Here is a 13,452-nt window from a genome sequence, read left to right as displayed (position 1 = left end):
CAGTCCAGAATTCTTAAAAAAATTGTTTCAAATCAGATATCACATACTACTCTGGTACAAATAAGTAGAGACTGGTGGCAAATTTACTAAAACCAAGTCCCTATGGAGTCACTGGTTTCAAAGACTAAAATAACATAGTGAAGACCATCATGTAAAATAAACTCATATGACTTCTTAACAAGCAAATGGTGCCATACCACGACACCTACATGGAATTTTGAAAAAAACATGTCTCTATTCCCAATACCTTCTGTTACGTCTATGGCCGGGGGTCGTCGTTCTGACTTACCCCTTGACGATCCCTGCCAAGGACGTCTCTCTTCTCTGCGTTCGCTCCCTCCAGTGAGACGCCGGCACTCTCTTCCCGGTCCTCAGACTGTGTCCCGCAGGGAGCGCGCGTTCGCGCGTGCACGGCCTTAAAGGGCCAGTACGCGTCCAGCTGTCTAAGATCAATTATCAGCCCAAATGGCTGCTGCACTATAATAAGGGGCCCTGCCCACTGGTTCCTTGCCTGAGCGTTGTTGTATACCCTAGTTTGTCTTGCTAAAGTTCTCCCAGTGTCTTCCAGTTCCCAGTGTTACCCGTTCCTGCTGCCTGTACCCTGTATCCCAAGCTATCGTTACCTGCTGTGAAAGTCAAGTCGTGTCTTCCCGCTGCATCCGCGGCATCACCTGCTGTGAAAGTCAAGTCATGTCTTCCCGCTGCATCCGTGGCGTCACCTGCTGTGAAAGTCAAGTCTTGTCTTCCCGCTGCATCCGCGGCGTCACCTGCTGTGAAAGTCAAGTCGTGCTCCTGCCACTGTCTACATTGCCTCAGGTACCCATTCAGAACTATAGACATTGTTTTGTACCTTGTTGGCCAGCTGCTACCCCGCTACGCGGTACAGCCCAGTGGGTCCACACCCCGCGCCGTGACACCTTCCAAGTTTATTGGTCTCGGGCATTTCTCCAAAACAAACATGAAACCATCTCAGACCACACAATTGTACCTTGAGAGAGAAGCAATAACATAAGCATTACATCTCTCTTTATTGCCCTGACCAAATCCAGCTAAAGGGACCTACCCTAAATTATTCCACTACACATGCAGCACCAATATCCAAGAAGGGCCCAATAACTGAACCAAACAAACCACTTCTGACCGGACACTGTCCTCACTCTGACACTTAGTCCGCACTGAGCGACTGCTTTATAGCAACGTGTCAATCAGTCCTCTCACTGTCAGTGAACATTGGCGAAATTTTAAAAGTGTGTATGTTTTCCTTTCATTGTCCTTTTAGGAATAATTAATAAAAGTTATATTTTAGCCTACACTAATGCAGCTAGCCGTAAAATAGGGCTTTTGTTTGCTTTAACCCCTTCCCGCCCTAGCCACTTTTGACCTTCCTGACAGAGCCTCATTTTTCAAATCTGACATGTTCACTTTATGTGGTAATAACTCTGGAATGCTTTCACCTATCCAAGCGATTCTGAGATTGTTTTCTCGTGACACATTGCACTTTAAGTTACTAGCAAAATTTGCTCGATATGTTCTATATTTAATTGTGAATAACACCGAAAATTAGCGAAAAATTGCAAAAATTAGCATTTTTCTCAATTTAAATGTATCTGCTTGTAAGACAGGCAGTTATACCACACAAAATGGTTGCTAATTAACATCACCCATATGTCTACTTTAGATTGGCATCGTTTTTTGAACATCCTTTTATTTTTCTATGACATCACAAGGCCTACAACTTTAGCAGCAATTTCTCACATTTTCAAGAAAATGTCAAAAGGCCATTTTTACAGGGGCCAGTTCAGTTGTGAAGTGGCTTTGAGGGCCTTATATATTAGAAACCCCCAAAAAGTCACCCCATTTTAAAAACTTCACCCCTCAAAGTATTCAAAACAGCATTTAGAAAATGTCTTAACCCTTTACACATTTCACAGGAATTAAAGCAAAGTAGAGGTGGAATTTACAAATTTCATATTTATTGGCAGAAATAAATTTTTAATACTATTTTTTTATTACACAGAAGGTTTTAGCAGAGAAATTCAACTCAATATTTGTTGCCCAGTCTCTGCAGTTTTAGGAAATATCCCACATGTGGTCGTAGCGTGCTACTGGAATGAAGCACAGGCCTCAGAAGCAAAGGAACACCTAGTGGATTTTGGGGCCTTATTTTGTTAGAAGGGCTCTTGCAGTGACAAAACAGTACAAATCCCCCAAAAGTGACCCCATCTGGGAAACTAGACACCTCAAGGAAATTATCTAGGGGTATGGTGAGCATTTTGACCGCACAGGTTTTTTACAGAATTTATTGGAAGTAGGCCGTGAAAATTAAAATCAACATTTATTCAAAGAAAATTTAGGTTTAGCCATTTTTTTTCTCATTTCCACAAGGACTGAAGGAGAAAAAGCACCGTAAAATTTGTAAAGCAATGTCTCCCGAGTAAAACAATACCCCACATGTGGTAATAAACGGATATTTGAACACAGGGCATGGCTTAGAAGGGATGGAGTGCCATTTGGCTTTGGGAGATCACATTTAGCAGGAATGGTTTGAGAGGCCTTGTCACATTTACAAAGCCCCTGAGGGGACTAAACAGTGGAAACCCCCCACAAGTGACCCCATCTGGGAAACTAGACACCTCAAGGAAATTATCTAGGGGTATGGTAAGCATTTTGACCGCACAGGTTTTTTACAGAATTTATTGGAAGTAGGCCGTGAAAATTAAAATCAACATTTATTCAAAGAAAATTTAGGTTTAGCCATTTTTTTTCTCATTTCCACAAGGACTGAAGGAGAAAAAGCACCGTAAAATTTGTAAAGCAATGTCTCCCGAGTAAAACAATACCCCACATGTGGTAATAAACGGATATTTGAACACAGGGCATGGCTTAGAAGGGATGGAGTGCCATTTGGCTTTGGGAGATCACATTTAGCAGGAATGGTTTGAGAGGCCTTGTCACATTTACAAAGCCCCTGAGGGGACTAAACAGTGGAAACCCCCCACAAGTGACCCCATCTGGGAAACTAGACACCTCAAGGAAATTATCTAGGGGTATGGTAAGCATTTTGACCGCACAGGTTTTTTACAGAATTTATTGGAAGTAGGCCGTGAAAATTAAAATCAACATTTATTCAAAGAAAATTTAGGTTTAGCCATTTTTTTCTCATTTCCACAAGGACTGAAGGAGAAAAAGCACCGTAAAATTTGTAAAGCAATGTCTCCCGAGTAAAACAATACCCCACATGTGGTAATAAACGGATATTTGAACACAGGGCATGGCTTAGAAGGGATGGAGTGCCATTTGGCTTTGGGAGATCACATTTAGCAGGAATGGTTTGAGAGGCCTTGTCACATTTACAAAGCCCCTGAGGGGACTAAACAGTGGAAACCCCCCACAAGTGACCCCATTTCGGAAACTACACCCATTGAGGAAATTATCTAGGGGTATAGTGAGAATTTTTAGTTTTGTTTTAGGTGGTTTTTTTTTACAATTTTTAAATGATCAAATTTTAAATGGGGCTGGTCAGTAGAAAAATTAATAATTGGTCATGGCCAGTATGGGAGACAGAAAAGGTGAATAATGAATAAATAAATTAAAAATCCAAGGAGGTATGATATATTTTGAAACATTGGTTCATGCACAGGCCGGGATTTGTGGGACATGTCTCACAATGGTATGTGGTGTCCTTACGAATGCCTCGCTTGGCACACACACGGCATTTTTTTTGGGGCTTCTTTTTTTTTTCAGTGGGGGGGATTTCTGTCGGGAAATGCTGGCCGGGAATTATCCTACTGACGGAAGAGCCAGATGAACTGCCCTCTCCTTCCTGGTTACCAAACATCAGGGACTTTATGACCTTTTCCTGAAATTGCAGGAACGTACCTCCACTGCTGGCATATCTATAGAGGACAAAGGCGTTGTATAAAGCCATCTGTGTAAGATGCACAGACAGCTTCTTATACCATACTCTGGTCTTGCGCATGGCGTTGTATGGTTTTATAACCTGGTCGGACAGGTCAACGCCACCCATATACTTGTTGTACTCCTGTACACAATATGGTTTTGGGACTTGGGAAGTGGATCCACGTACAGGGACTAGGCTGCATCTGCTGTCGTGTATGCTGGTCAGTATAAGGACGTCCCTTTTATCCTTATACTTTAGGAGGAGCAGATTGTCGCAGCAGAAAGCTTTGCTCTCTCCTAATTTTAGGATCTGACCCAGCAATGTTTTGGGGAGGCCCTTCTTATTTTTGCGGATTGTTCCGCATGCCAAGGTGGATCTGGACAAGAGAACTTTTACTAAGGGGACACTGTTATAAAAGTTGTCCAGATAAAGATGATAGCCTTTCCCAAGTAAAGGATGGATAAGATCCCATACGATCTTTCCACTAATTCCAAGGAAAGGGGGGCATTCTGGGGGATCTATATGGGAGTCTTTTCCCTCATAGACCCTAAAGGAGTAGGTGTAACCGGTGGCACTTTCGCACAGCTTGTAGAGCTTTATGCCGTACCGGGCTCTTTTATTGGGTAGATACTGCCTGAAGTGCAGTCTACCCTTGAAGCTGACTAGGGATTCATCTACCGAAATATTTTGCTGGGGGGTATAAACGTGGGAAAAAATTTGGGAGTAGTGGGCAATCAATGGTCGTATTTTATATAGCCTATCAAAATTTGGGTCCTGTGGGGGTGGGCACTGGCTATTATCATTGTAATGAAGGAATTTCAGGATGGCTTCGAAGCGCTTCCTTGGCATTACTGTGCGGTAAATGGGGGTGTTATATAAAATATCAAGGGACCAATAGTCTCTAATCCTAGGCTTTTTTATTAGGCCAAAACTTAAAAATATGCCCCAAAACTTCCGCAATTCCACTAGGTTTGTGGGGGTCCAATTTTGGCTTCTCCCATAATAAGAGTCAGGGTTCTGGGCGATAAATTGTTCCGCATAGATGTTGGTCTGCTGGACCATTAACGCTAAAAGGGAGTCTGAAAAAAAAAGGTTAAAATAATCAATGGGGCTGAAACCCGTCATTTCAATTTGAATGCCTGAGCGGGCTGTAAACTCAGGCACCTGGGGGGTATAATTCTCTGCAGCTTCCCAGGTCAGCTCAGGCAGATCAGGAACTACGGCTCTTCTACGCCGACTGGGGGGTGCAGATTCAGAGTCACTGGATGCAGAGGAAGATGGAAGCACGAACTGCTCCTCACCTTCACTTGCGCTGTCCGTGTCGGAACACAGCATTGCAGATGCTTCCTCGGCTAAAAAGACTCTTTTGGCCATACTGAAAAACTTGTGCTACCTAACTAACTAAAAACAGGTTAGTGGGCACAAAAGGGCAGAAAAGCGGCAGATCGCTGTTTTTTTTTAACTTACGCACTGTATTTATTCCTGTCTCCGTCTCTCACAAGCTCTCTGACAGGAAAGAGCTTGTCAGAGACGGAGATGCCGGCAAACCACGGCTCCTGCGCTGTGATTGGCCTGTCAGTACTGACCAATCACAGCTCGTTTCCGGCACAGGGACCACTCTGATTGGTCCTGTTTGAATCCTGCTTTGTGATCGGGACGCTGTCACCATGTCTGTTGACATGGTGACAGTTTGAAGCTTGGGCATGCACAGCTTCCCCATGGCTCCTCTATCCCCCCCACGGGTGCAATATGCAGGCACCACTGCTACTGCGCTGTGATTGGCCTGTCAGTACTGACCAATCACAGCTCGTTTCCGGCACAGGGACCACTCTGATTGGTCCTGTTTGAATCCTGCTTTGCGATCGGGACACTGTCACCATGTCTGTTGACATGGTGACAGTTTGAAGCTTGGGCATGCACAGCTTCCCCATGGCTCCTCTATTCCCCCCACGGGTGCAATAGGCAGGCAACACTGCTCCTGCGCTATGATTGGCCTGTCAGTACTGACCAATCACAGCTCGTTTCCGGCACAGGGACCACTCTGATTGGTCCTGTTTGAATCCTGCTTTGCGATCGGGACGCTGTCACCATGTCTGTTGACATGGTGACAGTTTGAAGCTTGGGCATGCACAGCTTCCCCATGGCTCCTCTATTCCCCCACGGGTGCAAAAGGCAGGCACACACCGCTCATACTCGGAACTGGCTCCCGGCCGCTTTCGGAAGGAGACGCCGACGTGGCCTTGCTCGTGCAACTCCAGGTGGGCTTGAGGCTTCCGAAAATGCCATAAAAAAAAAAAGATTTTTTTATTATGAAGGTAGAAAAATCAGCGGGACCGACCCGCGAGCGAAGCCGACGGGGAGTTCCAGGAGGTCGGCATGAGTTGGCCGTGCATACCGCTAAAGCCCTCAAACTCCGACGCTGGCGCTGAGGAGCTGGTACACGGCTGCAACCGGGCTGGCACGGCTTCCCCATGGCTCCTCTATCCCCCCAAGGATGCCATAGGCAGGCACACGCCGCTCATACCCGGAGCGGGCACACCGCCGCTGACATGCATCCTTCGCGGACCGGAAGTGCTTGTCAGCCGGCTGGACACAACGGGACTCGCCGCGGGCGCTGTGGAGCTCCCACAAGGAAGCTGCCGGCATGTACAAGCTCCCAAGGGGCCCCTCTATCCCCCCACGGGTGCAAAAGGCAGGCACACGCCGCTCATACTCGGAACTGGCTCCCGGCCGCTTTCGGAAGGAGACGCCGACGTGGCCTTGCTCGTGCAACTCCAGGTGGGCTTGAGGCTTCCGAAAATGCCATAAAAAAAAAAAGATTTTTTTATTATGAAGGTAGAAAAATCAGCGGGACCGACCCGCGAGCGAAGCCGACGGGGAGTTCCAGGAGGTCGGCATGAGTTGGCCGTGCATACCGCTAAAGCCCTCAAACTCCGACGCTGGCGCTGAGGAGCTGGTACACGGCTGCAACCGGGCTGGCACGGCTTCCCCATGGCTCCTCTATCCCCCCAAGGATGCCATAGGCAGGCACACGCCGCTCATACCCGGAGCGGGCACACCGCCGCTGACATGCATCCTTCGCGGACCGGAAGTGCTTGTCAGCCGGCTGGACACAACGGGACTCGCCGCGGGCGCTGTGGAGCTCCCACAAGGAAGCTGCCGGCATGTACAAGCTCCCAAGGGGCCCCTCTATCCCCCCACGGGTGCAAAAGGCAGGCACACGCCGCTCATACTCGGAACTGGCTCCCGGCCGCTTTCGGAAGGAGACGCCGACGTGGCCTTGCTCGTGCAACTCCAGGTGGGCTTGAGGCTTCCGAAAATGCCATAAAAAAAAAAAGATTTTTTTATTATGAAGGTAGAAAAATCAGCGGGACCGACCCGCGAGCGAAGCCGACGGGGAGTTCCAGGAGGTCGGCATGAGTTGGCCGTGCATACCGCTAAAGCCCTCAAACTCCGACGCTGGCGCTGAGGAGCTGGTACACGGCTGCAACCGGGCTGGCACGGCTTCCCCATGGCTCCTCTATCCCCCCAAGGATGCCATAGGCAGGCACACGCCGCTCATACCCGGAGCGGGCACACCGCCGCTGACATGCATCCTTCGCGGACCGGAAGTGCTTGTCAGCCGGCTGGACACAACGGGACTCGCCGCGGGCGCTGTGGAGCTCCCACAAGGAAGCTGCCGGCATGTACAAGCTCCCAAGGGGCCCCTCTATCCCCCCACGGGTGCAAAAGGCAGGCACACGCCGCTCATACTCGGAACTGGCTCCCGGCCGCTTTCGGAAGGAGACGCCGACGTGGCCTTGCTCGTGCAACTCCAGGTGGGCTTGAGGCTTCCGAAAATGCCATAAAAAAAAAAAGATTTTTTTATTATGAAGGTAGAAAAATCAGCGGGACCGACCCGCGAGCGAAGCCGACGGGGAGTTCCAGGAGGTCGGCATGAGTTGGCCGTGCATACCGCTAAAGCCCTCAAACTCCGACGCTGGCGCTGAGGAGCTGGTACACGGCTGCAACCGGGCTGGCACGGCTTCCCCATGGCTCCTCTATCCCCCCAAGGATGCCATAGGCAGGCACACGCCGCTCATACCCGGAGCGGGCACACCGCCGCTGACATGCATCCTTCGCGGACCGGAAGTGCTTGTCAGCCGGCTGGACACAACGGGACTCGCCGCGGGCGCTGTGGAGCTCCCACAAGGAAGCTGCCGGCATGTACAAGCTCCCAAGGGGCCCCTCTATCCCCCCACGGGTGCAAAAGGCAGGCACACGCCGCTCATACTCGGAACTGGCTCCCGGCCGCTTTCGGAAGGAGACGCCGACGTGGCCTTGCTCGTGCAACTCCAGGTGGGCTTGAGGCTTCCGAAAATGCCATAAAAAAAAAAAGATTTTTTTATTATGAAGGTAGAAAAATCAGCGGGACCGACCCGCGAGCGAAGCCGACGGGGAGTTCCAGGAGGTCGGCATGAGTTGGCCGTGCATACCGCTAAAGCCCTCAAACTCCGACGCTGGCGCTGAGGAGCTGGTACACGGCTGCAACCGGGCTGGCACGGCTTCCCCATGGTTCCTCTATCCCCCCAAGGATGCCATAGGCAGGCACACGCCGCTCATACCCGGAGCGGGCACACCGCCGCTGACATGCATCCTTCGCGGACCGGAAGTGCTTGTCAGCCGGCTGGACACAACGGGACTCGCCGCGGGCGCTGTGGAGCTCCCACAAGGAAGCTGCCGGCATGTACAAGCTCCCAAGGGGCCCCTCTATCCCCCCACGGGTGCAAAAGGCAGGCACACGCCGCTCATACTCGGAACTGGCTCCCGGCCGCTTTCGGAAGGAGACGCCGACGTGGCCTTGCTCGTGCAACTCCAGGTGGGCTTGAGGCTTCCGAAAATGCCATAAAAAAAAAAAGATTTTTTTATTATGAAGGTAGAAAAATCAGCGGGACCGACCCGCGAGCGAAGCCGACGGGGAGTTCCAGGAGGTCGGCATGAGTTGGCCGTGCATACCGCTAAAGCCCTCAAACTCCGACGCTGGCGCTGAGGAGCTGGTACACGGCTGCAACCGGGCTGGCACGGCTTCCCCATGGTTCCTCTATCCCCCCAAGGATGCCATAGGCAGGCACACGCCGCTCATACCCGGAGCGGGCACACCGCCGCTGACATGCATCCTTCGCGGACCGGAAGTGCTTGTCAGCCGGCTGGACACAACGGGACTCGCCGCGGGCGCTGTGGAGCTCCCACAAGGAAGCTGCCGGCATGTACAAGCTCCCAAGGGGCCCCTCTATCCCCCCACGGGTGCAAAAGGCAGGCACACGCCGCTCATACTCGGAACTGGCTCCCGGCCGCTTTCGGAAGGAGACGCCGACGTGGCCTTGCTCGTGCAACTCCAGGTGGGCTTGAGGCTTCCGAAAATGCCATAAAAAAAAAAAGATTTTTTTATTATGAAGGTAGAAAAATCAGCGGGACCGACCCGCGAGCGAAGCCGACGGGGAGTTCCAGGAGGTCGGCATGAGTTGGCCGTGCATACCGCTAAAGCCCTGGAACTCCGCCGCCGGCGCTGCAAAGCTCCTTCACGGCTGCCCCCGGTCTTGCACAGCTTCCCCATGGCTCCTGTATCCCCCCCACGGGTGCAGGCACACGCCGCTCATACACTCTGGGGCTGGCTGACAGCCCAGGTGACATGCCACCTCCTAGCCGACCGGAAGTACATGTCAGGCGGCTTGGGACATAGTGGGACCCCCCCCCCCCCGCTGGCGCTGTGGAGCTCATACACTGTTGCCACCGGGCATGCACAGCTTGCATACGGCTCCTCTACCCCGGGCTGCAATGGGCAGCACACCCCGCTCATACACTCTGGAGCTGGCTGACAGCAACTGCTGCTGATAATGATGATGACGATAATGTGCAAAGGGTTATCTATCGGCGGACAGTATCACACTCTGGCCCTGGAACTGTGCCACGGTCTGCCTCTGCTGTTCACTACCGCCTCTGACATTTTTGAACATACCCCACTTTAACTTGATTTTAAATGTTTCACTTTCAAATGTTTCACTTTCAGTAGCAGAAATGGCATTCTTTGACATTTGGGCCTTTTTATTGTCACTGCTGCTTGGTCACCAAATGGATCTCCTTGGATTGAGGCCTAGTCCTCTCCCCACCGCCCTGGAACTCTGCCCCGGCCTACGCTGCCTGCCGTCACCCCCTGGCCCTGGAACTCTGCCCCGGCCTGCCTCTGCTGCTCACCACCGCCTCTGACATTTGTGAACATACCCCACTTTAACTTGATTTTAAATGTTTCACTTTCAAATGTTTCACTTTCAGTAGCAGAAATGGCATTCTTTGACATTTGGGCCTTTTTATTTTCACTGCTGCTTGGTCACCAAATGGATCTCCTTGGATTGAGGCCTAGTCCTCTCCCCACCGCCCTGGAACTCTGCCCCGGCCTACGCTGCCTGCCGTCACCCCCTGGCCCTGGAACTCTGCCCCGGCCTGCCTCTGCTGCTCACCACCGCCTCTGACATTTGTGAACATACCCCACTTTAACTTGATTTTAAATGTTTCACTTTCAAATGTTTCACTTTCAGTAGCAGAAATGGCATTCTTTGACATTTGGGCCTTTTTATTTTCACTGCTGCTTGGTCACCAAATGGATCTCCTTGGATTGAGGCCTAGTCCTCTCCCCACCGCCCTGGAACTCTGCCCCGGCCTACGCTGCCTGCCGTCACACCCCTGGCCCTGGAACTCTGCCCGGCCTGCCTCTGCTGCTCACCACCGCCTCTGACATTTGTGAACATACCCCACTGTAACTTGATTTTAAATGTTTCACTTTCAGTAGCAGAAATGTCATTCTTTGGCATTTGGGCCTTTTTATTGTCACTGCTGTTTAGTCACCAAATGGATCTCCTTGGATTGAGGCCCAGTCCTCTCCCCACCGCCCTGGAACTCTGCCCCGGCCTACGCTGCCTGCCGTCACCCCCTGGCCCTGGAACTCTGCCCCGGCCTGCCTCTGCTGCTCACCACCGCCTCTGACATTTTTGAACATACCCCACTTTAACTTGATTTTAAATGTTTCACTTTCAAATGTTTCACTTTCAGTAGCAGAAGTGTCATTCTTTGACATTTGGGCCTTTTTATTTTCACTGCTGTTTGGTCACCAAATGGATCTCCTTACCTACCAGCAATCACCCTGGAACTCTGGCTGGGCATGGGGATGCAAGTTGCTCCCGCTGACTCCCACCGGGACCTACCTGCAATCACCCTGGAACTCTGGCTGGGCATGGGGATGCAGGTTGCTCCCGCTGCCCCCCTTCCACCCCACCGGGACCTACCAGCAATCACCCTGGAACTCTGGCTGGGCATGGAGATGCGGGTTGCTCCCCCTTCCACCCCACCGGGACCTACCAGCAATCGCCCTGGAACTCTGGCTGGGCATGGGGATGCAAGTTGCTCCCGCTGACTCCCACCGGGACCTACCTGCAATCACCCTGGAACTCTGGCTGGGCATGGGGATGCAAGTTGCTCCCGCTGCTCCCCTTCCACCCCACCGGGACCTACCACCAATCACCCTGGAACTCTGGCTGGGCATGGAGATGCAAGTTGCTCCCGCTGCCCCCCCACCGGGACCTACCTGCAATCACCCTGGAACTCTGGCTGGGCATGGGGATGCAGGTTGCTCCCGCTGCTCCCCTTCCACCCCACCGGGACCTACCACCAATCACCCTGGAACTCTAGCTGGGCATGGGGATGCAGGTTGCTCCCGCTGCCCCCCCACCGGGTCCTTCCAGCAATCACCCTGGAACTCTGGCTGGGCATGGGGATGCATGTTGCTCCCGCTGGCCCCCAACGGGACCTACCTGCAATCACCCTGGAACTCTGGCTGGGCATGAGGATGCAGGTTGCTCCCGCTGCCCCCCCACCGGGACCTACCACCAATCACCCTGGAACTCTGGCTGGGCATGGGGATGCAGGTTGCTCCCGCTGGCCCCCCACCGGGACCTACCTGCAATCACTCTGGAACTCTGGCTGGGCATAGGGACACAGGTTGGTCCCGCTGCCCCCCCCTTCCACCCCACCAGACATACCTGCAATCACCCTGGAACTCTGGCTGGGCATGAGGATGCAGGTTGCTCCCGCTGCCCCCCACCGGGACCTACCACCAATCACCCTGGAACTCTGGCTGGGCATGGGGATGCAGGTTGCTCCCGCTGCCCCCCCCCACCGGGACCTACCACCAATCACCCTGGAACTCTGGCTGGGCATGGGGATGTAGGTTTCTCCCGCTGCCCCCCCACCGGTACCTACCACCAATCACCCTGGAACTCTGGCTGGGCATGGGGATGCAGGTTGCTCCCGCTGCCCCCCCACCGGGACCTACCACCAATCACCCTGGAACTCTGGCTGGGCATGGGGATGCATGTTGCTCCCGCTGGCCCCCAACGGGACCTACCTGCAATCACCCTGGAACTCTGGCTGGGCATGAGGATGCAGGTTGCTCCCGCTGCCCCCCCACCGGGTCCTTCCAGCAATCACCCTGGAACTCTGGCTGGGCATGAGGATGCAGGTTGCTCCCGCTGCCCCCCCACCGGGACCTACCACCAATCACCCTGGAACTCTAGCTGGGCATGGGGATGCAGGTTGCTCCCGCTGCCCCCCCACCGGGTCCTTCCAGCAATCACCCTGGAACTCTGGCTGGGCATGGGGATGCATGTTGCTCCCGCTGGCCCCCAACGGGACCTACCTGCAATCACCCTGGAACTCTGGCTGGGCATGAGGATGCAGGTTGCTCCCGCTGCCCCCCCACCGGGACCTACCACCAATCACCCTGGAACTCTGGCTGGGCATGGGGATGCAGGTTGCTCCCGCTGCCCCCCCCCACCGGGACCTACCACCAATCACCCTGGAACTCTAGCTGGGCATGGGGATGCAGGTTGCTCCCGCTGCCCCCCCACCGGGTCCTTCCAGCAATCACCCTGGAACTCTGGCTGGGCATGGGGATGTAGGTTTCTCCCGCTGCCCCCCACCGGGACCTACCACCAATCACCCTGGAACTCTGGCTGGGCATGGGGATGTAGGTTTCTCCCGCTGCCCCCCCCACCGGTACCTACCACCAATCACCCTGGAACTCTGGCTGGGCATGAGGATGCATGTTGCTCCCGCTGGCCCCCAACGGGACCTACCTGCAATCACCCTGGAACTCTGGCTGGGCATGGGGATGCAGGTTGCTCCCGCTGCCCCCCCCACCGGGACCTACCACCAATCACCCTGGAACTCTAGCTGGGCATGGGGATGCAGGTTGCTCCCGCTGCCCCCCCACCGGGTCCTTCCAGCAATCACCCTGGAACTCTGGCTGGGCATGGGGATGTAGGTTTCTCCCGCTGCCCCCCCACCGGGACCTACCACCAATCACCCTGGAACTCTGGCTGGGCATGAGGATGCAGGTTGCTCCCGCTGCCCCCCACCGGGACCTACCACCAATCACCCTGGAACTCTGGCTGGGCATGGGGATGCAGGTTGCTCCCGCTGCCCCCCCACCGGGACCTACCACCAATCACCCTGGAACTCTG

This window comes from Rhinoderma darwinii, assembly GCF_050947455.1.
Source record: "Rhinoderma darwinii isolate aRhiDar2 chromosome 2 unlocalized genomic scaffold, aRhiDar2.hap1 SUPER_2_unloc_43, whole genome shotgun sequence".
NCBI classification, from domain to species: Eukaryota; Metazoa; Chordata; class Amphibia; order Anura; family Rhinodermatidae; genus Rhinoderma; species Rhinoderma darwinii.
This window is presented reverse-complemented; position numbering follows the sequence as displayed.